Source organism: Zalophus californianus, chromosome X, assembly GCF_009762305.2.
Source record: "Zalophus californianus isolate mZalCal1 chromosome X, mZalCal1.pri.v2, whole genome shotgun sequence".
Taxonomy (NCBI): Eukaryota; Metazoa; Chordata; class Mammalia; order Carnivora; family Otariidae; genus Zalophus; species Zalophus californianus.
The window spans coordinates 53,194,202-53,218,614 of record NC_045612.1 but is presented as its reverse complement, the minus strand read 5'-3'; the positions used below and the strand labels follow the sequence as shown (position 1 = coordinate 53,218,614).

At 35.2% G+C, this 24,413-nt stretch overlaps 1 pseudogene; it reads right to left on the bottom strand.

The window, feature by feature from the left end:
- Positions 1-3,000: 3,000 nt before the first annotated feature.
- On the bottom strand, positions 3,001-4,747 carry LOC113931304 (annotated as a pseudogene).
- Positions 4,748-24,413: the final 19,666 nt, after the last annotated feature.

Below are 24,413 nucleotides of genomic sequence, written 5' to 3'. Positions count from 1 at the left end.
ACCCCTCTGGAAAACAGTATGGAGGTTCCTCAAACAGTTGAAATTAGAGCTACCATTCAATCCAGCAATTGCACTACTGGGTATTTACCACAAAGATACAAATGTAGGGACCCGAAGGGGTATGTGCACCCCAATGTTTATAGCAGCAATGTCCACAATAGCCAAACTGTGGAAAGAGCCAAGATGTCCATCGACAGATGAATGGATAAAGAAGAAGTGGTATATATACACAATGGAATATTATGCAGCCATCAAAAGGAATGAGATCTTGCCATTTGCAACGACGTGGATGGAACTGGAGGGTGTTATGCTTAGTGAAATAAGCCAATCAGAGAAAGACATGTATCATATAACCTCACTGATATGAGGAATTCTTAATCTCAGGAACAAACTGAGGGTTGCTGGAGTGGTCGGGGGTGGGAGGGATGGGGTGGCTGGGTGATAGACATTGGGGAGGGTATGTGCTACGGTGAGCGCTGTGAATTGTGTAAGACTGTTGAATCACAGATCTGTACTTCTGAAACAAATAACGCAACATATTTTAAGGAAAAAGAAAAAGAAGAAGATAGCAGGAGAGGAAGAATGAAGGGGAGTAAGTCAGAGGGGGAGACGAACCAGGAGAGATGATGGACTCTGAAAAACAAACTGAGGTTTCTAGAGGGGAGGAGGGTAGGGGGATGGGTTAGCCTGGTGATGGGTATTAAAGAAGGCACATTCTGCATGGAGCACTGGGTGTTATGAACAAACAATGAATCATGGAACACTACACCAAAACAAATGATGTAATATATGGTGATTAACATAACAATAAAAAAATTAAAAAAAAGATGCGATATATATATCATGGCATATTAGTCAACCATATAAAAGAATGAAATCTTGCCATTTGCAAGGACATGAATGGAGCTAGAGAGTATATTACCAAACAAATGCATCAGTTCAAAGGAGGCATATTTCATATGATTTCCCTCATATGTGGAATTTTAGAAACAAAACAGGTTAGCAAAGGAAAAAAAGGAGAAAGAGACAAACCAAGAAGCAGGCTCTTAACTACAGATAAACTTATGGTTACCAAAGGGTGAGTGGATGTGAGGATGAGTAAATAGGTGATGGGAAGTAAAGAGAATACTTATCATGATAAACACTGAGTAATGTATAGAATTGTTGAATCATTATATTGTACACCTGAAACTAATATAACTATGTTAACTATACTGAAATTAAAATTAAAACCTTTATAAAATTTAATAAAAGAAAACTCTCTAGGAGAAACAATATTTTAGGCCACAACACAAATCTTAACAAATTTAAAATGTTTGAAATCGTATGAGTATCTTTTCTTTTTTTAAATGATGTATTTTAATATAAGATTTGTGTAATGATTTAGATCAATAAATAACAGTGAAAATTTTATCATAAACAAAATGCAGTAACAAAGGAAACTAAAGCTTATGTACACATTACCAAGGTCTTTACAATAATTTCTAAGGTGGGGTTCTATCACAGCATATTCATATACAAAGCCACTAATGTGAACACTGAAAGAAATTTGTCATGTAGGTTTTTAATCTTGATTTAATAAAGTTTGTATGGTATCAAATATATCAAAAGTCTAAAAACACAATGAGTTTTTATATCATGTTTATAAATTGTTGTTTATATACCATAAAAAACATAAGTTCAATAGTGCAGTTGAAAAAAAGTGGAAATTGTTATTCTTGGTAAGAACTAGAAAAATGTATTATCCAAAGTACAAAGCCATCTGATGGCTTTTACAGTTTCTTAAGAATTTTCCTTCAACTCTCATACAACCTTGGTTACCATATGCCACAAGATAAACCAATACAAAGGGAGAAAAATCATCTTATAAAAATAATAAGAAACACAAATCTGGTGATGAGAAATACTGGAAATAAGCATAATTATAGGCCTCCCCTAAAATGATTTAAAGACTTTGCTCACTGGAATGAATGGGCTACCATTGCATGTGACCAAATTTGGAAAATTTCAAAGGATTTCTAGAAGTTTTAGTCTTTTTCAAGTTTTTAGTCATACCTGGCAAGGGTGTATACATCCTAAGATTATGAAATCTTCTAGTATAAGTAAGACAAAATATGACTTAAAGGTGGTAATTCCTATCACCTGCTGTTCACAAAATATAAAGACTAAAAATCCAGTAATTAAAAGGCAGCAATATAGAAATTAGTCAAGAATAAACAGATGGATGAAACAGAACTGTGGGTCTTAATTGGCACCTTCACAATAATTAGTTATATTTTGACAAATTCTAGCCTATATTGAAATATGTGTGGTACATTAACCATTTATATTTATGTAAGTAACCGAAATGGTAAAATCACTGACTTGTAAAACAAATTAAATTTAGAGAAAAGAAAAACAAAAATAATGTAAAAGGGCACCTGGGTGGCTGAGATGGTTGAGCGTCTACCTTCGGCTCAGGTCATGGTCCCAGAGTCCTGGGATCGAGTCCCGCATTGGGCTCCCTGCTCCTTGGGAGCCTGCTTCTCCCTCTGCCTCTCTCTCTCTCTCTCTCTCTGTCTTTCATGAATAAATAAATAAATAAATCTAAAAAAAATAAATAATGTAAAGAAAAATCTTACTTTTAAACTTAGTATGGGATCAAAATTTTGAGAAGCTGTATCAATCAGGAACAGTATTCTTGTTGCTAAGACTAACAAGCAGCCTGAGCCTGGCTCAGCACAACCACTCCCCTCTTCAAATGTTACTTAACTGGTATTTTGTTTATGTGACACCAAGCAATAAATGATTATTACTTTTTTTCACTGAATGGAGTAGGTTCCTTGGCTGGTTTAACCTATAGACTGGCTGAGATAATAAAAAGTTCACCATTACAATAGGTTAATGGGAAATGAAGGTCTTCCTAGTTCTGATAGAAAAGTGTTGGCTGCTGAAGAGTAATGGTGCTCTGTAGGCTGCATAGGTACATACTTAATAATTAATTTCCCCTATAGTAGAAGATTAAAAATCAATAGATATGGATGTTTGTGCAGAATTTTCTTGTCCCCTACATAAATTTCACAAGGAATCTCCTTCATTACTCTGTCTTCTAGGACCTGTTCAGGGCACTCATGTGCCTGTTTGAAAGTGTAGCTACTCTTTTTGAAGGTGCTATTAAATGTTTTCATTGACTGTGGTTGTGCAAAATGATTTTGGAAAGGCAGTTCCATGGAACTTAGGTTGGTCCTGCTTTATTTGACATTGGATGCTTCCTGAAAGCCAGTTTTATTAAAAGCAGTTTTGCAAGCCATGACCTTTTTTTTTGAGGTTGTTGCACTTGTACTAAAACAGAAATAATGAGAAGGACCAAGACAGTCCCTGATGTAATGCTAATAATTGTTTCATGAGTTTTAGTGATTTGTTCAAATAGTCCTCCTTTTTTTCTTTTCTTTACAATGATTTTCATCCCAAAGGTATGCACATTTCTGAACACCATTACAGACTAAAGAATTACTGATGCACATGTTGCTGTGGTAACAGAAGGTGTTACCTAGAGGCGCTTGGGTGGCTCAGTTGGTTAAGAATCTGCCTTCAGCTCAGATCATGAACTCAGGGTCCTGGGATTGAGTCCCACATCAGGCTCTCTGCTCAACAGGGAGTCTGCTTCTCCCTCTCACTCTCCCCCTGGCTCTACGTCTCTCTGTCTCTCTCAAATAAATAAATAAAAATCTAAAAAACAAAAAGAAGGAAAGTGCTACCTGTGCAGGGAGGCTCCACAAAGGAAGTAAAGAACATTCTGAACCTGCTTAGGTGAACAACTTCCTCTGCCCATGTTTGGATCACTCTAAATCCTGTTTTCAGCATTACATCATTGGCCAGAGTGCTGCAAAACTTGGCCTTCAGATTTTCAATAGAACTGTTTCCATCATAAACTGCAACGAAGTTTCTCTTGCCTTCATTTGAGTGCTCCACTTGATAACCTAGGAACCTCAAATAAACCTTAATTTTTAGAATAGCTTTAAATGTCCATATGCAATCATTGGCCAGGTTTTGTTTTTTCTTCTTGTTCTCCCTGACTAGAAAACACTATTCCATCAGCTCCTCAGAGCTCAAACTGACAATCTGGGATGGGATTTAAACTACCTCTTAGGTAAATAAAATCTGGATCTGGAATAGATGAATATTTTGCTTGAAATCCCAATCCTTCAATTTTTTCATCAGAACTAAACTTAATCCACATTAACCTCCCTGTTGATCTAATTAGTAGAGGGTTTTTCACACCACAGTAATAATCTCTAAGTGTAGAGAAACCAAGTGGCCCATCTTGAACTTCCAAGTGGTCAAACTGACATTCAAATGATAGTTATATATAATAATGTTCATCAAAGTCAACTCTATTCTTTGACATGGAGCAGCTTTCAAAATGTAGATGCACTCCTTATTTGGTGGAAAAGAGTCAGGATAATTTGGTGAAGTAAATGACCTCCATTGCTGGTTGGAACCCAAATTCCACACTGGGTTGCAGGAATATGTTTGATTCCAATATTTTGTCCATCAGTAAGGGCCACAGTAAACAAGTCATTTCTACACTTTCAGACAGCTAATTATCAGATTTTGGTGCTCTTCTCATAAATAAGAGTGAACATTCAAGGGTCACCAAACATTTGAGGAAAGCCTCTTGGGTCTTTTAGGCTACCATAATCCCTTCTACTACAAGTATTGTTATTAACAATACTTTGAGGACGGTGCAAAGCTGATCCAGGGCCATGTTCCCAAGTGATCATGAGTTTTGCCAGGGACTGAGGCAGCAGTGAGGAGGAGGGGGCAGCAGCTCAGCATTCATGACCTGGCACAGCAGCAGTCCCACTCCTCCCCATTGCTAGCCACCAGGCTGTCTCCCCATGGGGAATGGCTAAGGTCCTACAGCCTCCCATGCCCAAGCCCCCCAAACAGGCTCTGCTTCTTGGTCCTTGGCACTCTATCTGTCCCATCAATGTTGTGGGTATGGGAAGCCCAGGCTCCAAGTATCTTTTCTGATCACAATAGAATGAAACTAGAAATCAATAGCAAAATTGATAAAAACTTTAGTAAATTTTACTAAGAAAAAAGAAAGACAACTCAAATTACTAAAATCAGAAATGAATGTGAGAACAATATTAACAATTTTACAGAAATAAAAGGATTAAAAGAGAATACTGTGAACAATTCCACACCAACAAATTAGATAACCTAGATGAAATGGATAAATTCCTAAAAACACACAAACTACCAAAACCGACTCAAGAGCAAATAGAAATTGATTAGACCTATAATATATAAGGGGATTGAATCCATAATCATAAACCTCTAATACAGAAAAACCTATGACCTGATAGCTTCACTGGTGAATTCTAAGAAATCTCAGAAAGAAATTAACACCATTTTTTTTTCTCAAACCCTTCTGAAGAAATGAAGAGAGAAGACTTTCTAACTCAGAGGCCAGCATTATCCTGATACCAAAATCAGACAGACAGTACAAGAAAAGAAAACCACAGACCAATATCTCATATGAACATTGAAGCAAAACTTCTCAACTGAATATTGGCAAATGAAATCAGCAGCATATTAAAAGAATTACATATCATGATGAAGTGAGAACTATTCATGAACTACAAGTATGATTCAACATACAAAAATAAATCATTTTAGTATATTGCATTAAGAGAATTAAGGAAAAGAATCATGATTATCTCAATTGATGCAGAAGAAGCATTTGACATAATATAACATTCATGATAAAAGTGCTCAATAAAGTAGGAATATAACGTCCTCAACATAAGAAAGGCCACATATGAAAAGCCCACAGCTATCATAATGCTCAAAGATGAAAGACAGAATGCTTTTCTATTCAACATAGTAATAGAAGTTCCAGCCATTGAAATTAGGCAAGAAAAGAAATAAAAGACATTCAAATTGGAAAGGAAAAAGTAAGATAGTCTCTGTTTGCAGATGACATGATTTTATATGTAGAAAATCCCTAAAGGTTACACACACACACACACACACACACACACACACACACACACACACACCCATTAGAACAGATCAACAAGTTCAGCAAAGTTGCAAAATACAAAATCAAAACAAATACCTATTGCACTTCTTTTAAAAAAAAATTTATTTGAAAGAGAGAGAGAGAGAGTGAGTGGGGAAAGGAACAGAAGGAGAGGAAGAGAGAATCTCCAGGAGACTCCCTGTTCAGCAAGGAGCCTGATGCGGGGCTTTATTCCAACATCAGGTCTGAGATCATGACCTGAGCCAAAATGAAAAGTCAGAGGCTTACCCGGCAGAAGCACCCAAGTGCTTCCTGTTGCATTTCTTATACTGACAGTGAAAAATCTGAAAAGGAAATTAAAAAAAAAAATCACTACAATAGAATCAAAAAGCAAAATATATTTAGGAATAAATTTAATCAAGGATGTGAAAGAGTTCTACACTAAAACCTACAAAACATTGCTGAAAGAAATGAAAGAAGACCAAAATATAAAGAAAGATAACTCATGGTCATGGATTGGAAGACTTAATATTATTAAGATAAAAATACTACTGTAAGTGATCTACAGAGCAGGCCATTCTAAAATAGAAAAATCCCTTACTTTTTCGAAGGGGAAAAATCAAATCACCTGAGAAAAGTAAAAGTCTGTTTTAATCACACATCACTTATATTTTTTTTGAATTGCAGTTGCACAGGTATGTCCTTATCAGCAGATTAAAACAGTCCTTCTACAGGCTATTTCTGTATCCCTTATGCATGGCTAAGGGACTATTCAAAATCAACACAGAGATGAGGAGTGTCACCTCAATCTGAATTGATTTTATATTAACCTTTGTTAGAAAGTAGGGTCATGGCTCTCCTAACTATACTGACAAGGTAAATGATATTTTCTCTTTCATTTCTTACATCTTTTCTTATGCTTAAACCAATTATCTACATAATTGACTCAGTACTCTCCTTCCTTTTAATCAGCATGCTGTACAGTTTTGAGTGTAAACATTGACTGCTTCTTGTTTGCTAATTGCTCATCCTAATAAAGTTTGAGATATGAAAGTAATCTATACAGCTAGAGAGGGTAAAAGGGACCTCCAGTGAAGATGATGTAGTAAATTCATGTAAATATAGCTTTGATAAAAATATGAAAAATTAAAAAGATATAGTTAGGATCAAAAAGGATATCAACATATGCTTACACCAGAAACAGAACTAAAATACAATGAAGTGAACAAAGCCAAAGTCAAGGCTTCAGCACTCTAACCTGAAAGCAAGCATTGGTTTCCAGAAGTCAGGCCACTAAGGAACAATGAAACTAAAATTGCTCTACTTATTATAAAGGACAGACAATGAGAAATACAAACTATGGAACTGACCAATAGAAGAAACTGACCAAATAGTACTATTTGGCAAAACTTGTGGGATAAAACTAAAATAGCAGTACATGCATTTATTAAAATCATTAAAGATGAAAAAAGAAGCTATAAAAATAACAGAATAAGCCAATAGAAAATTGAAGAAAGGTAAAAAGGTAACAGAAGGAAGTAATAGAATAAAAAACAAACAACACAGAGAATTAAAAAAAAAAAACCCTCTGGTTCTTTTTTTTTAAAGACTGATAAAAGAGTTTAAGGAAACTAATCAAGAAGGACAAATGTCATACAACTACAGAGAAAATAGAGATAATCATAAGAAAATATCATAAATGATATTATACCAATAAATTTAAAACCCTCAATGAAATGAATAAATGCTTAGGGAATATAAATTACCAAAATTATTCACTGATAAAAAATAGAAAACCTGACTAAATCAATAACCATTAAATAAATTAAATCAGTAATAAAAATTTCCATTCAAAAATATGACACTAGCCAAAATTGTATAACCATGGGAATACTCATATACTATATATGGGAATGTAAATAATTGCATGTACGTTGTTTAGACAGTAATTTAGTGATAGCTAGTAAATTTGGTGATAGATATACCCTTTAATCCAACAATATCAGTACTAGGTATAGAACTAGAGAAACTTTCACATGTTTATACAATATCCCTACAGTATTTTTTTTATTTTTCTTGTAGTGCTATTAGTAATATTTAAAATAATCAAAAGAAACTAAAAGTGCATCAAGAGAACTGGGAAATATTCGAACAGTGGAAGAGTACACAGCAATTAAAATTAAAAAGTAGAGCTACTTGTATCAATAAGAATTTAAGCTCAAAAACATAATTTTGAGCAAAAAAATAGGTTGTAATATGATATAATTAGAATGATACTATTTATATGCAATTGACTTACAATTTAAAAACATGCAAATCAATCTTATATTTGGCATAGATACATGCATATGTATGAAAATATATCAAATGAAGACTGTCCATCACCTCAAGGGAATAAGTGAAGGCAGCTGGAATAGGAAAAGTATCTCTAATATTTTATTTCTTTAAAAAAATTCTGAATCAAATACTGAAAAATAGTAAAGCTTAGTAGTGAGCACAAAAATGTTTATTTAGTTATCATGTATTTCTAACAACTTGATACATCTCATATATTTTAAAAAGGGGTAAACACACAAAGTGATTGATATGAACTCAATGTAGGTCAAAGCATGTTGCTTGGCACTTAAATGTACTTGATATATTTGTTGAATAAGTGAATAAGCGAATAAACCTATAAAGGTCAGCCACATAAATTGAATTTCTTCCTCTTGTCATACAATTTTCACCCAAAGGGCTTAACTTTTGTCCTCCATAAATCCTTAACTTATGTCTGTGTCTTTATGAGGCACTCTAATTAAAGGAATCTGGAAACAAAAGTAAGAAAGAAAAATGAATTCTTTGCCATTTTGCATTGAATAACTGGTGTCTCACCACAGATCCCTTTGTTTAGAACAAGAATTTCCTTTTTTTGAAAATTTCCTTCTCAGTAGTTCCATAAATTACTCTGATTCTTACTCACTCATTAAACACAAGCATTGTCTGAAACATATTCTAAACTTCTCTCCAGAAGTGTGGAAACAAAATTGGATGGTCTTTATTGAAACACATTAATACATCACAGGAAAAAAAAATTAACTCATACAAACAACGAAAGTTCTCCTCTTTTGTCAATAAATTCTGTTAGCTTATGTATTACTGCACTGCTATAGAGTTGCAAGTTATCGTAGATATCGTACTTAAAGCTGATTTGTTTTGCAAGATGACAAAAAAGAAGAGGGCTTCAAAATGGTTTCCATAATCTTGTGAATAAATTGAAAATATTTTTCTAAAGAGGTTGAAAAACAGTATCTCATAATAAATGTTATTGTCTGGTAAAGGTAGTCTTAAAACAATAGACCACAGATATTCAAAGATAAAAGGGAACATAGAGTCTGAATCTTATTTTCCAAAAGTAATATGAGGTCCAGTGAAGGAAAATGGCTTGCCTTAAATCATCCATCTAGTTAGTGGCAAAGTCAGGATTAGAGTATTTGTTCCTGATCCCTGGTTTAGTGCACTTCTTACAGATGCTCTATTCATAGTTATGGCCATTTATTTTTATGTTGAAAATTTAATGAGTGAAAGAGAAGTTGGCAAGCAGGCACTGTTGGAAGTAGAACACTGCATTTCGTAACTTCAGTTTCAATGTAACCCGGGATTCAATTCAATTCATGCATCACATAGAATAGAGTTTGAGCATCAGTTTTAACTAAAGTAACCAGTTAGTTCCCAGAATAGTAAAAACAAACCTGGACAGTTTTACAGGCCTTTCATCAGAGAAAATTTTTATTGAGACTTCAGGGAAGAGTGGAAATTTTACCTCATTTTATACCTTTAGAAATATAACCCATGGTTCATTTGTTACTATATGCTTAATGTTTCCTTATTGCAGCAAATCTACTTTAAGAATATAAAATAATTTTTACTCATCTCAAGCCTGGAAACACACACACACATACACACAAATACACACACACCCGTATGCATGCATGCATGGGCATACACAGGAAGTGTATCAATTGTCTGACCTTATGCTAGTAAGGATTAGGGAGATATATCTAAATAGTCATGCTACCATAAAGCTGTTTTCTATCAGCTTTAGCTTAGTGGGATAAGTGTATTATAATGTGAGGGAGCAATTATTTAAAAAAAAGAAAAAAGGTGAGGGGTGAATAGGAATATCTATAGCAATGGCATTAGCCAAGGTTGCCTTGTCTGGCACTGAGATTAGATGAGCCACCTATTTGTGCAGTTATACCATACAGGAGCTTTTGATTAAGGAAAACCTAGTAAAACTCAGTGATCAAAACAGCAGCCACCTGCAGTCTATGGGGTCTAGGCACACATCTAACATAGAAATCCAAGAATCTTTCAAAAAAAAACTTCTCTAAAAAAAGGAATCTCCACAGATATTTTTTAAAACAAAATAAAAATGTGGAAATTTTAAACTATTTTAGAAAATCCTCCATTTTTATCCTCATTAATCACATGCCCTTAGCTAAAGTAATATCCTACCCAGTCTACACTCTGAGTTACATCCACCTAGGAAGTCAAGAGGTGCTTTAATGACTAAAGCTAAATAATGACATATTGGAAAAACAGTGAATGTGAGTTTTTATACTAAGGTTTCCTCAACACAGTAAGATTTTTTTCTAAGTCCAAAATAAATGTAAAGTTAATTGAGCAATTCAAAAATTTAAAGAGTGTTTCACCAGTGAAAGTATTATGAGGTCCTAAGTAAAGGTAAAACAGAAGTTGCAAAACTGAAATTTTGGCAAACTGAGGTAATTTTTTCAAAAGAAAATCCTGTAATACAGATAAGCACACAGAAATAAAGCACTGTGATTTTCAACTTTTAGATATATGAGCATGTCACAAGCAATCTGAGCCAAGGTCCAGACAAACCACACGAATTAAGATGCAGTTATTTTACTATAAATACTTCATTCTGGGGTTATCAATACTTATTTGCATGCCTCAATATCATTGTGCAATCACAAGGTCAAAGGAGACTCATTGATATATAATGGCATGGCTGAATAAATGGTTTGGCTAATTTTGTTGGCAAGATACATATGTGTGAAGGAAGAAAGCAAGAACAAAACTAACAGACTATGTAATTGATGCCTATTCATCAAGCCTGCATTTTCATCAGTTCACAGTTAACCCAAAGGAATCCATTCCTATCTACACACTTCTTAAAATCCCATTACTTTCAATAACACACTTCTGTCACCTGCTTTGAGGGGCTTTTACCATTATTCACTCTCAACAACAGTATCATACTGTCCTAGATTTGCTTATCTATTATGTGACTAGCCACAAACTAGATATCTGAGTTCAGTGCAGAGGACATTTTGGTTAATCAAACATCCCCATATATGTTACCCATTTACTGGCTAAATGCCCTGGAACCATCATAATTGATGAGTTTATGAGGTGTTGTTTTTCTTCTTAAATGGCAAGCAATCTTTAAAGTAACTGCCCACGAGATTTAACAAGAATATGGTGCACATAACAAATACATTTATATCAGCTCTGGGTTTGTATTGAGGACCCTGTAGCAGCTTTAAGACACGTATTAAGGACTGGCAAGTAAACTGGACATAAGAAAGGTAGGTAAAGTCATTCTCTTTAAAGAGACTATTTGGTGTGATTAAGTGAGATTTATTCCTGGATTGCAAGTGTGGTTCAATATTTGCAAATAAATCAACATGATACTTCACATCAATGAAGGAAAGGATAAGAACCATATGATCATTTCAATAGACAGAAAAAGCATTTGATAAAGTACAACATCCAATCATGATAAAAACTCTCTACAAGGTAGACTCAGAGGGGACATACCTCAGCATAATAAAGATCATAAATGAAAAATCCAAAGATAACATCATCCACAAAGGGGAAAAACAGAGCTTTTCATTTAAGATCAGGAACAAGACAAGGATATCCACTCTCACCACTTTTATTCAACAGAGTACTGGAAGTCCTGGCCACAGCAATCAGAAGACAAAAATAAATAAAAGGAATCCATACTAGTAAGGAAGAAGTAAAACTTTCACTATTTGCAGATGACATAATACTCTATACAGAACACCGAAAAGACTCCACCATAAAACTGCTATAATTGAAAAACAAATTCAGTAATGTTTCAGGATACAAAATTAATATGCATAAATCTGTTGCATCTCTATATGCCCATAATACAGTAGCAGAAAGAGAAATCAATAAAAACAATCCCATTTACAATTGCACCAAAAATAATAAGATACCTATGAATAAACTTAACCAAAGAGGTGAAAGACTTGTATTTTGGAACAATAAAATGCCAATGAAAGAAATTGAAGATGACACAAAGAAATGGAAAGACTTTCCATGCTCATAGATTGAAAGAACAAATATTTTAAAATTTCTATAACACTCAAAGCAATGTACACATTTAATGCAACCCCTATCAAAATATCATCAGCATTTTTCACCAAACTAGAGAAAACAATTCTAAAATTATATGGAACAACAAAAGCCCTTGGATAGCCAAAGAAATCTTGAAAAAGAAAAGCAAAGCTGGAAGCATCACAATTCTGGACTTCAAGTTACATTACAAAACTGTAGTAATTCAAAACAGTATGGTAGTGGCACAAAAATAGACACATAGATCAAAGGAACAGAATAAAAACCCAGAAATAAACCCACAACTATATGGTCAATTAATGTCTGACAAAGCAGGAAAGAATATCCAAGACAGTCTCTTCAACAAATGGTATTGGGAAAACTGGTCAGCAACATAGAAAAGAATGAAACTAGACCACTTTCTTAAACCACAGATAAAAATAAATTCAAAATGGATGAAAGACCTAAATGTGAGACCTGAAACCATAAAATTCCAGAAGAGAACACAGGCATTAACCTCTTTGACATCTGCCATAGCAACTTCTTACTAAATATGTATCCTGAAGCAAGGGGTACAAAAGCAAAAATATACTATTGGACTACACCAAAATAAAAAGCTTCTTTCTGTACAGTGAAGGAAACAATCAACAAAGTTAAAAGGCAGCCTACAGAATGGGAGAAGATGTTTGCAAATGACATATCCAATAAAGGGCTAGTATCCAAAATATATTTAAAAAACTTACACAACTCAACACCTAAAAAAAACAAATAATCCAATTAAAAATGGACAGAAGACATGAACAGACATTTCTCCAAAGAAGACATCTAGATGGCCAACAGATATATGAAAAAATGTTCATCATCACTTACCATCAGAGAAATGCAAATCAAAATTACAATGATATATCATTTCAGTCAGAATGGATAAAATCAACAACACTAGAAACAACAGGTGTTGGTGAGGATATGGAGAAAAAAGAACATTCATACACTGTTGGGAATGCAAACTGGTACAGCTACTGTGGAAAACAGTATGGGAGTTCCTCAAAAAATTAAAAATATAGCTACCTTATGATTCATCAGTCACAGTACCAGGTATTTACCCAAAGAGAGCAACACTAATTGAAAGGGATACATGCACCCCTATGTTTATAGCAACATTATTTACAATAGGCAAACTATGGAAGCAGCCAGTGCCCGTCAATAGATGAATGGATGAAAAAAGAAGTGAGATATATATATATATATAATGAATGATATTATGCAGCCATAAAAAAAGAATGAAATCTGCCATTTGCAAATACACGGATGGAACTAGAGAATATAATGCTAAGTGAAATAAGTCAGTCAGATGGGGGGGCAAGATGGTAGAAGAGTAGGGGACTCCGTCTTGACTGGTCCCTTGAATTTAGCTGGATATCTACCAAACCATTCTGAACACCTATGAAATCAGCCTGAGATGTAAGAATATATATACGTGGATCTCTACAAGCAGAAAAACACAACCTGTCGAGGGGTAGGAAGGGAGGAGTCATGAGTCTGCGGGCAGTTATGGGAGGATAAGCAGAAGGGGGAGGGAGCCACCATAAGCTGGTGCCTGGGAAGTGATATAACACCAGAGTGCAAAAGCATCCTGCGCTGGGGGACTGGGCAAAAACTTGCAGAGTTGTAGTGGCCAGGAAGGACTTTAGAGCAGCATTCAAACAGGATCAAGGAGCTGCGGGGACACACACGTGAACCCGGGGACTGCTTGCAGTTTTAGAAACACAAAGGGCAGAGAAAAGGCCAAGCACCTGGGTCGACCACTGAGAAGGTCGCTGTGGGCACACACCACTCACCGGAGGCTGTGGTTTTCAGTGGTGCATACAGAAATGGAGACTGTGTGTTCTGGAGGGTTCAGAGAAAATCAGACTGTAATTTCTCTGCTCTGGGACAGAGGTCTTGGTGTGGCCATTTTTTGCTCTGACCCTCAGAAGAGGTACAGAAAGGTGCCAGAGAACAAAAGCTCAAAAAACAGGTTTCCACGGAGCCCAGCCACCTGACAGGGGGCAGAGCAAATCTGCCCAAGCAGGGCTGCATAAGACACAGCAGGGCAAGCCCCTCCCTCAGAAGACAGTCTGGAAGAACAAGAGGACAACAACCCTAGGGTCCCCCCCAAAACTATAAAACACTAACAAGATGAGAAAACAGTATATTGAGCTCCAGGCATTGTCTCACAGCTTGTGTATTTTTCAGATACAACTCTCTTTCTTTTTATTCATTCTCTTATGCTTCTTCTCTGTTTTTTCTTTTTACTTTTATCTCATTTCAATTAAATGTCCAATATATCAACTTATATTTCATAGTAGCTTTTAAACCTGTACTTTTTCACACCTATATTTTTTCATAGGTATATACTTTAGTGTAGTCCTTTTTTCCCTATTCAATATTACCTTTATATGCATACCAGTTTTACTTTCCCTGTAATTCTGGGAAATAGTGCCCTCTAACAAACAGAACAAAATACACCCAGGAAGAACTTAAACACCCTACTTTGCCCACACTGAGAGATTATAGCCCCACTTCCCTTCACCCTTCTTTTTTATTTTTAAATATTTTTAAATTGTTAAATTTTATAAATTTTATTCTTGTATTTCATTTTGGCTTTTTTTTTTTTTTTTTTGGTAGTGGCTTCCAACAGCTCTGGATTGTCCTAGGGTGCATCTTGCTTGGGTCGTGGTTGATATTTTGGACTTTTTTCATTCCCTCAACCATCCCTCAACAGAATGACTAGGAGGAGGAACTCCTAACAAAGAAAAGAACCAGAGACAATGTCTTGTGCCAGAGACCTAATAGATATGGATATAAGCAAGATGTCAGAGATAGACTTCAGGGTAGCAATTATAAAGTAAATAACTAGGCCTGAGAAAACCATTAGGGGCAATATAGCATCTCTAAGAGCAGAAATGAGATCTATTCAGGCTGAACTTAAAAATGTATGAATAAGATGCAGTCTAAACTGGATACTCTAACAGCCAGGGTAAATGAGGCAGAAGAACAAATTAGTGACCTAAAAGATAAGCTGATAGAAAGGAAGGAAACCAAGGAGGGATAAACAACTAGAAGCCCATGAGATCAGACTTAGAGAAATCAATAAGGCCATGAAATATTCCAATATCAGAATTATTGGGATTCCTGAGAGGGTGGAGAGAAAGAGAGGACTAGATGATATATTTGAGCAAACCATATCTGACAACTTTCCTAATCTGGGAAAGGAAACAAGCATTTGTGTTCAAGAGGCAGAGAGGACACCTCCCAAGAACAAAAAAATAAACCAACACCCCAGCATATAATAGCAAATCTTGTTAATCTTAGAGCGAAGGAAGCTATCTTGAGAGCAGCTACGGGGAAGAGATATCTTAGGTACAGAGGGAGGAACATCAGAATGATGTCAGACCTGTCCACAGAGACCTGGCAAGCCAGAAAGGGCTGGCAAGACATATTCAGGGTACTAAATGAAAAGAACATGCAGCCAAGAATACTTTATCCAGCAAGGCTGTCATTCAGAATGGACAGAGAGACAAAGAGCTTCTAGGACCAGCAGAAACTGAAAGAATATGTGACCATCAGGCCAGCCGTGCAAGAAATATTAAGGGGGATTCTATAAAAGAAGAAAGACCCCAAGACTAATATAGACCAGAAATGCACAGAGACGATCTATAGAAACAGGGACTTTACAGGCAATATGATGGCACAAAATTCATATCTTTCAATAGTTACTTTTTAACATGAACAGGCTGAATGCTCCCATAAAATGGCACAGAGTTTCAAATTGGATAAGAAAGCAAGACCTATCCCTATGCTGTCTAGGAGAGACTGACTTTGAACCTAAAGACACCTCTATATTGAAAGTGAGGGGATGGAGAAAAATTTTATCATGCCAACGGACCTCAAAAGAATGCTGGGGTACCAATTCTCATATCAGACAATTTAGATTTTAAAACAAAGACAGTAGTAAGAGATATAGACGAATACCAAATCATACTTAAAGGGTCTATCCAACAAGAAGATCTAACAATTGTAAATATCTATGCCCCTAACATGGGAGCAGCCAACTACATAAGCCAGCTATTAATTAAAATAAATAATCATATTGATAATAATACGTTAATAGTAGGAGATCTTAACACTCCACTCTCAGCAATGGACAGATCATCTAAGCAAAAGATCAACAAAGAAACAAGAGCTTTGAAGGACACACTGGACCAGATGGACTTCGTATATATATACACAACATTCCACCCTAAAGCAAAAGAATACTCATTTTTCTCAAGCACACAGAACTTTCTCCAGAATAGACCACATACTGGGTCACAAATCAGGTCTCAACTGATACCAAAATATTGAGATTATTCCCTGCATGTTATCAGACCACAATGCTTTGAAACTGGAACTCAACCACAAGAAAAAATTTGGAGGGAATTCAAACACTTGGAAGTTAAAGAGCATCTTGCTAAAGAATGATTGATCAACCAGGAGATTAAAGAAAACCTTAAACAATTCATAGAAACTAAGGAAAATGAAAACACATTGGTCCAAAACCTATGGGATACTGCAAAGGCGGTCCTAAGAGGGAAATACATAGCCATCCAAGCCTCTCTCACAAAATTAGAAAAATCCGAAATACACAAGTTAACCTTACACCTAAAGGACATGAAGAAAGAACAACAAATAAAGCTAAACCAAGCAGGAGAAAAGAAATAATAAAGATTAGAGCACAGATCAATGAAATAGAAACCAGAAAAAGAGTAGAACAGATTAACAAAACTAGAAGCTGGTTCTTTGGAAGAATTAAGATCAATAAACCTCTGGCCAGATTTATATAAAAAAAAAAGAGAAAGGACCCAAATTAATAAAATCATGAATAAAAGGGGAGAGATCATGACTAACATCAAAGAAATAGAAACAATTATTAGAAATTATTACCAGCAACTATACACCAACAAATTAAGCAACGTGGAAGAAATGGATGCCTTCCTGGAAACTTATAAACTACCAAGACTGAAACAGGAAAAAATAGATAATCTGAATAGGCCAATAATCTGTAAGGAAATTGAAGCAGCAATCAAAAATCTCCCAAAAAACAGGAGTCCAGGGCCAGATGGCTTCCCAGGGGAATTCTAACAAACATTCAAAGAAGAAATAATACCTATTCTACTGAAGCTCCTTCAGAAAACAGAAATAGAAGGAAAATTTCCAAACTCGTTCTATGAAGCAGGCATTATTACCCTGATCCCAAAACCAGACAATGACCCCATCAAAAAGGAGAATTACAGACCTATATCTCTGATGAACATGGATGCCAAAATACTCAACAAGATCCTAGCCAATAGGATCCAACAGTACATTAAAAGGATTATCCATCACGACCATGTGGGTTTTATTCCTGGGATGCAAGGGTGGTTCAACATTCGCAAATCAATCAATGTGATACAGCACATTAATAAAAGAAAAGACAAGAACCACAGAATCCTCTCAATTGTAGCAGAAAAAGCATTTGACAAAATACAATGTCCTTTCCTGATTAAAATTTTCAGAGTGTAGGGATAGAGGAAACATTCCCCAAAATCATAAAAACCATCTATGAAAAGCCCACAGCGAATATCATTCTCAATGGGGAAAAACTGAGAGCTTTTCCCTTAAGGTCAGGAACATGACAGGGATCCCCACTCTCACCACAATTGTTCAACATAGTGCTAGAAGTCCTAGCATCAACAATCAGACAACATAAAAGAAATAAAAGGCATCCAAATTGGCAAAGAAGAAGTCAAACTCTCTCTCTTCACAGATGACATGATACTTTATGTGGAAACCCAAAAGACTCCTCCCCGCCAATTACTAGAACTCACACAGCAATTCAGCAATGTGGCAGGATAAAAAATCAATGCACAGAAATCAGTTGCTTTCTTATACACTAACAATGTAATGTGGAAAGAGAAATTTAGGAATCAATTCCATTTACAATAGCACCAAAAACCATAAGATACCATGGAATAAACCTAACCAAAAAGGTAAAAGATCTATACTCTAGGAACTACAGAACACTTATGAAAGAAATTGAGGCAGACACAAAAAGATGGAAAAACATTCCATGTTCAAGGATTGAAAGAATAAACATTGTTAAAATGTCTATCCTGCCCAGAGCAATCTATACTTTCAATAAAATCCCTATTAAAATAGCATTGGCATTTTTCAAGGAGCTGGAACAAACAATCCTAAAATTTGTATGGAACCCAAAAGACCCCGAATCACCAAGGGAATGTTGGAAAATAAAAATAAAGCTGGGGGCATCACATTGCCTGACTTCAAGCTATATTACAAAGCTGTTATCACCCAGACAGCATGGTATTGGCACAAAAACAGACACATAGACCAAAGGAACAGAACAGAGAGCCCAGAAATGGACCCTCAACTCTATGGTCAACTAATCTTTGACAAATCAGGAAAAAAATACCCAATGGAAAAATGACAGTCTCTTCAATAAGTGGTGCTGGGAAAATTGGACAGCTACATACAGAAGAATAAAACTGGACCATCCTCTTACACCATACACAAAGATAAACTCTAAATGGATGAAAGACCTCAATGTGAGACAGGAATCCATCAAAATCCTAGAGGAAAACATAGGCAGTAACCCCTTCAACATTGGCCACAGCAACTTCTTTCAAGACACATCTCCAGAGGCAAGAGAAACAAAAGCAAAAATGAACTTTTGGGACTTCATCAACAAGATAAAAGCTTCTGCACAGCAAATGAAACAGTCAACAAAACTAAGAGGCAATCCATGGAATGGAAGAAGATATTTGCAAATGACATTACAGATAAAGGGCTGGTATTGAAGATCTATAAAGAACTTCTCAAACTCAACATTCAAAAAACAAATAATCAAGTCAAGAAATGGGCAGAAGGAATGAACAGACACTTCTCCAAAGAAGATATACAAATGGCTAAGAGACACATGAAAAAAAATGTTCAACATCCTTAGCCATCAGGGGAATAACAAATCAAAATTGCAATGAGATACCACCTTACACCCATTAGAATGGCAAAAATTAACAAAACAGGAAACAACATATGTTGGAGAGGATGTGGAGAGAGGGGAACACTCTTAAACTGTTGGTGGGAATGCAAGCTGGTATAACCACTCTGGAAAACAGTATGGAGTTTCCTCAAGATGTAAAAATAGAGCTACCCTATGACCAAGCAATTGCACTACTAGGCATTTACCCCAAAGATACAGATGTAGTAAAAAGAAGGGGCACATGCACCCCAGTGTTCATAACAGCAATGTCCACAATAACCAAACTGTGGAAGGAGCTGAGATGTCCTTCAAAAGATGAATGGAAAAAGAAAATGTGGTGGATATATACAATGGAATATTACTCAGCCATCAGAAAGGATGAATACCCACCATTTGCATTGAGACATGGATGGAACTGGGGGGGATTATGCTAAGTGAAATAAGTCAAGTAGAGAAAGTCAATTATCATATGGTTTCACTGATATGTGGAACATAAGGAATAGCAGGGAGGACCATAGGGGAAGGGAGGGAAAACTGAAGGGGGAGAAATCAGAGAGGCAGACAAATCATGAGAGACTACCAGGAAACAAACTGAGGGTTTCAGAGGGGAGGAGGGTGGGGGATGGGTTAGCCCAGTGATGGGTATTAAGGAGGGCACGTGTGGTGATGAGCACTGGGTGTTATACGCAACTAATGAATCATTGAACACTACATCAAAAACTAATGATGTACTATCCAATGGCTTACTGAATATAATAAAAAAACTAAAAAAAGAATCTTAATAATCACAAAAGAAGAAATAAATCAGTCAGAGAAAGACCAATACAATATGATTTCCCTCATATGTAGAATTTAAGAAACAAAACAAATGAGCAAAGGGGAAATAGAGAAATCCAGAAACAGACTCTGAATTATAGAGAACAAACTGATAGTTACCAGAGGGAAGGTAGGTGAGGGGATGGTTTAAACAGGTCTCGGGGATTAAGGAGTACACTTGTGGTGATCAGCTCTGATGTATGAAATTGTTTAATAACTATATTTTATACCTGAAACTAATATAACACTGTATATTTACTGGAATTAAAATAAAATCTTAAAAAAATAGATTTTAGTCAGGATTATTGCAATGAGAGAAAACATACCACAGCATAGGACTGGGCTCAATTCTGAATACATCAAGTTGGGGATTTATAGCCAAGGAGCAGGTGAGGGAGAGGTGGTTATAGTGGACAGAAAATTATTAAGAGTGGAAATCAAGGATAGGGAGAATTCTTCCTCTACGGACCTAATAGAATTTTTGCTGAAAGTATTAGAATGGTCAGACACTACCTGGGAAATGGTGTCGAATGAGGAATCTAACCAGATACCTAGGGCAGGGAATTTTACCTAAACTGATTTAGTAGGATTCTTAATGAAACTGGGCAATGCAGACCCAATAAGGAGAGACACTGAAGCCCAAGGTAAAGACCTCGTTGAGAAGAAGGCTTAGGGAATCCTGATTAAAGTTTGGTCAATAATATCTATCTATCATCTATCCATCTATTTGGATGATTTTACAAGTTACGTTTTAATATCTGGTAAAACTAATTTCCATGAGACACTTTTATTTTCATAGATTTTTTTAAATATTCTCAGATGTTAATTCTTCCATTTGAACTGAAACAATTTCATCTAGTTTCAATACAAGACAACATTTGAAATATTGTGTGTGTGTTTAAACTGTATTATATTTGTAGGGGAAATTGCAATGAATTGACATTTTTTAATACTCTTTTTATACATGAACATGGTATAGCTCCTTCCATTTGAGAGACTTCTTTTAAATCTTTCAAGAAAATGTTATAACTATCTTCACATAGGTCCTATATTTTCTTTATGAGACATAATCTTAGGTATTTCCTATTTTAATAATTATGAATGATATATTTCCCATTTGGTTTCTAACTACTTAGTCCTAGTATAAAGAAAAGCTATTGTTTTCCTTTAGTTACAGTTTATCCTTCTACTTTATAAAATTATCTTGTAAACAATTCTATTTTTGTAGTCTCTTGGATTTTCCAGGTATACAATTGTATGGCATGGTTGTATATGTCTCTTTAGTTCCAAAATATGTATCACTTATCTACTGTCTTAATGCATTAACCAGATTTCCAAAATAATGTTTACTATTGATTAAAATAAGCATACTTGAGTTGATCCTGACTTAAATGGGAATTTAATATCTTATTTTACAATAATGTTTCTATAGTTTGCAACAAACAGTCTTATCATGATAATATTTTTCTAGTCCAAATATACTGAAAGATATTTCTAGGAATTTTGACTGAATTGTGGTAAATAATGTTTACGCATCAACTGCTATAACTCTATGGTCTTTGTCTTCAATTTTTGGAGGTAATGAATTAAGTTGTTAGATTTCTTCATGTTGAAGCATCATTACATTTCTAGAATAAACTGTATGCAATTATGGGGTATTATTCCTTTAATGAGCTACTGGATTCAATTTTTTAGCATTTCATTTACAAACTAACATTATGTGGATAAGGAATATTGGTCTGTAGTACATCAGAATCATAAGTACCAGGCCATAGCTCAGATTAAAAAAGTCAGAAGCTCTTGGGTAGGACCCAGGCAGGAGCATTTTTCAAAAGCTCCTTAAATTATTGTATTGTGCACACAACCACTGATCTTTTTTGTTGTTGTTTTATCAGTTTTGATATTATGATTATGTTATCTGAACAAAACGTATTGAAAAAATTTTACCTTTTTGAAATAATAGGAATTATTTGTAAAATGGGGGAAGTTCTACATTTTGTAATTATCTGTAAAACCATCTGGACCTGAAGCTTTTTGAAGACAAATTCAAATTGGTAATTAACATATGAAAAGTTGCCCAACTTTATTCATTCAAAAAATGCAAATAAAAACAATGATTTACTATTCCCATCCTGTACCTTATTGAGAAATTTAATAACTTTCAGTGCAGTTAAAGTATAAAGAAACAGTCACTCATAAATTTCTGGTTGGAGAAAAAAATTGCTAAACACCATGGAAAATACTCTGGCCTAATCCAATTTAAAAGGTTATGTGCATAATCTTTGATTCAGCAATCCCATTACTGGCTATCTTGCTTCTTGCATAGAATATCCATCATTAAGGGGTGGGAAAAATAGTTATACTATGTAATATTATGCAGCTTTGAAAAGATAGTTAAAATTGTAAGTACAGATTGATCAGGTATAAAAATGAAAATAATAATTTGCAAACTAATCTGAGTAGTAAAATCCATTTTCTAAAAAGAAAACTCCATAATATGCATGTATATGTTTACATTAACTCAGAGGAAGATGTGGGAATATACATACCAAACTCTTAACATTGTTTACTTAGAATAGGAACAGGGAAAGAGATTATTAATGTCTTTTTCTTTATATACTTCTGTATTAGCATGTATTATTTTTGTACTTCTAATCTAATAAAGATATTATGGATAAAGTGAAACAATTAAAAGATCAAGTCTCTGATGGAATAGGTAGAAAATCAAAAGTAAAAGTGCCCTAGCCCAGAGCACCTGGGTGGCTCAGTCATTAAGCAACTGCCTTCGGCTCAGGTCACGATCCCAGGGTCCTGGGATCAAGCTCCTCATCGGGCTCCTGCTCAGCAGGAAACCTGCTACTCCCTCTCCCACTCTGCCTGCTTGTGTTCCCTCTCTCACTGTGCCTCTCTCTGTCAATAAATAAATAAATAAATAAATAAATAAATAAATAAATAGTGCCCTAACCCACACAATTCGTTCTTCTTCCCTCTCCCTAATCCCTGGTAACAGATTCTTGGATAGTCTTTGAAAAACTTTTTTGCACATACCTGCAAAAATATACTGTGGTATGGTAAGTGAGGGTATGTGTACCAACTATTTAAGAAGTGCTGGAAAACACCAGTTGCCCAAACTGAGAAGTTACAAACTCTCCTGTGGGGGAGAAGCTATTAGTCTAATGGGAATTTGAGTTGTGGAGTTGCCCTTGTAGTTGGGTAAAAGTGGTCCCAGGTAGCCCAGCAACCCAAAAAACTCTTGGGCCATTCTTGGATCACCCACTACCCAAAGAGGATCACACTCTTTTGTGGCTTACTGTTTAATAATATATCTTAGCTCTCATCCCATATTTGCACAAGAAGATCTAATTCATTTTTGTACTGCTGCATTATATTAATATACCACAATTTATTTAACCAGTTCCCTACTGATGGACATTCAGGTTTTTCAGTTTGCTATTGCTGCAGGTAATGCTGGAATGAATATCTCTGTGGGCATATTTTGGCACACTTTTATGAGTGTATTGTTTACTTAAATTTTTAGTGGAATTCAGGGATTCGAGTAATTTTAAATTTTGATAGATATTGCAAAATTGCTTTATAAAAATGCAGCCTCAGTTTACCCTACTATTAATAAGACATAGAGTGTCTGCTTCCTGTAACTTTCCAACAATAGACACTATGCTTTTTAATTATTATTTTTATTAATCTTTTTGACCTGAGACCTTATATATAGGACATGGAATTCCACTGTTTTACTTTGCATTTTTTTAATTATAAGCAAAGTTGAGCATCATACCATATGTCTCATCTAAGCTTATATTTCCTTTTCTGTAACCAGCCTATATATAACCATGCCAATGATATTATTTTATCCAAAAATTTCCTTATTGATATATAGGAGTATTTTGTAAATTATAAACTGCCCTCTATCTAATATGTGTAGTGTAGGGACCAAGGGCAGACAGTCCCAAGATGGGGCAATTTGGCACAAAAATTATTTTAAGTTAAAAGCAATGCAAACCCAGAAGATTCAAAAAAATCTTTATCTTCCCCTCAATTTCCTGCTTGTACCAAGAAGAGAGCTATTAACAGAGATTCCTTTTTACTTAAGAAACATCTACAGAATATGGCAACTTTGGTTTTCCAAATATTTCCTTT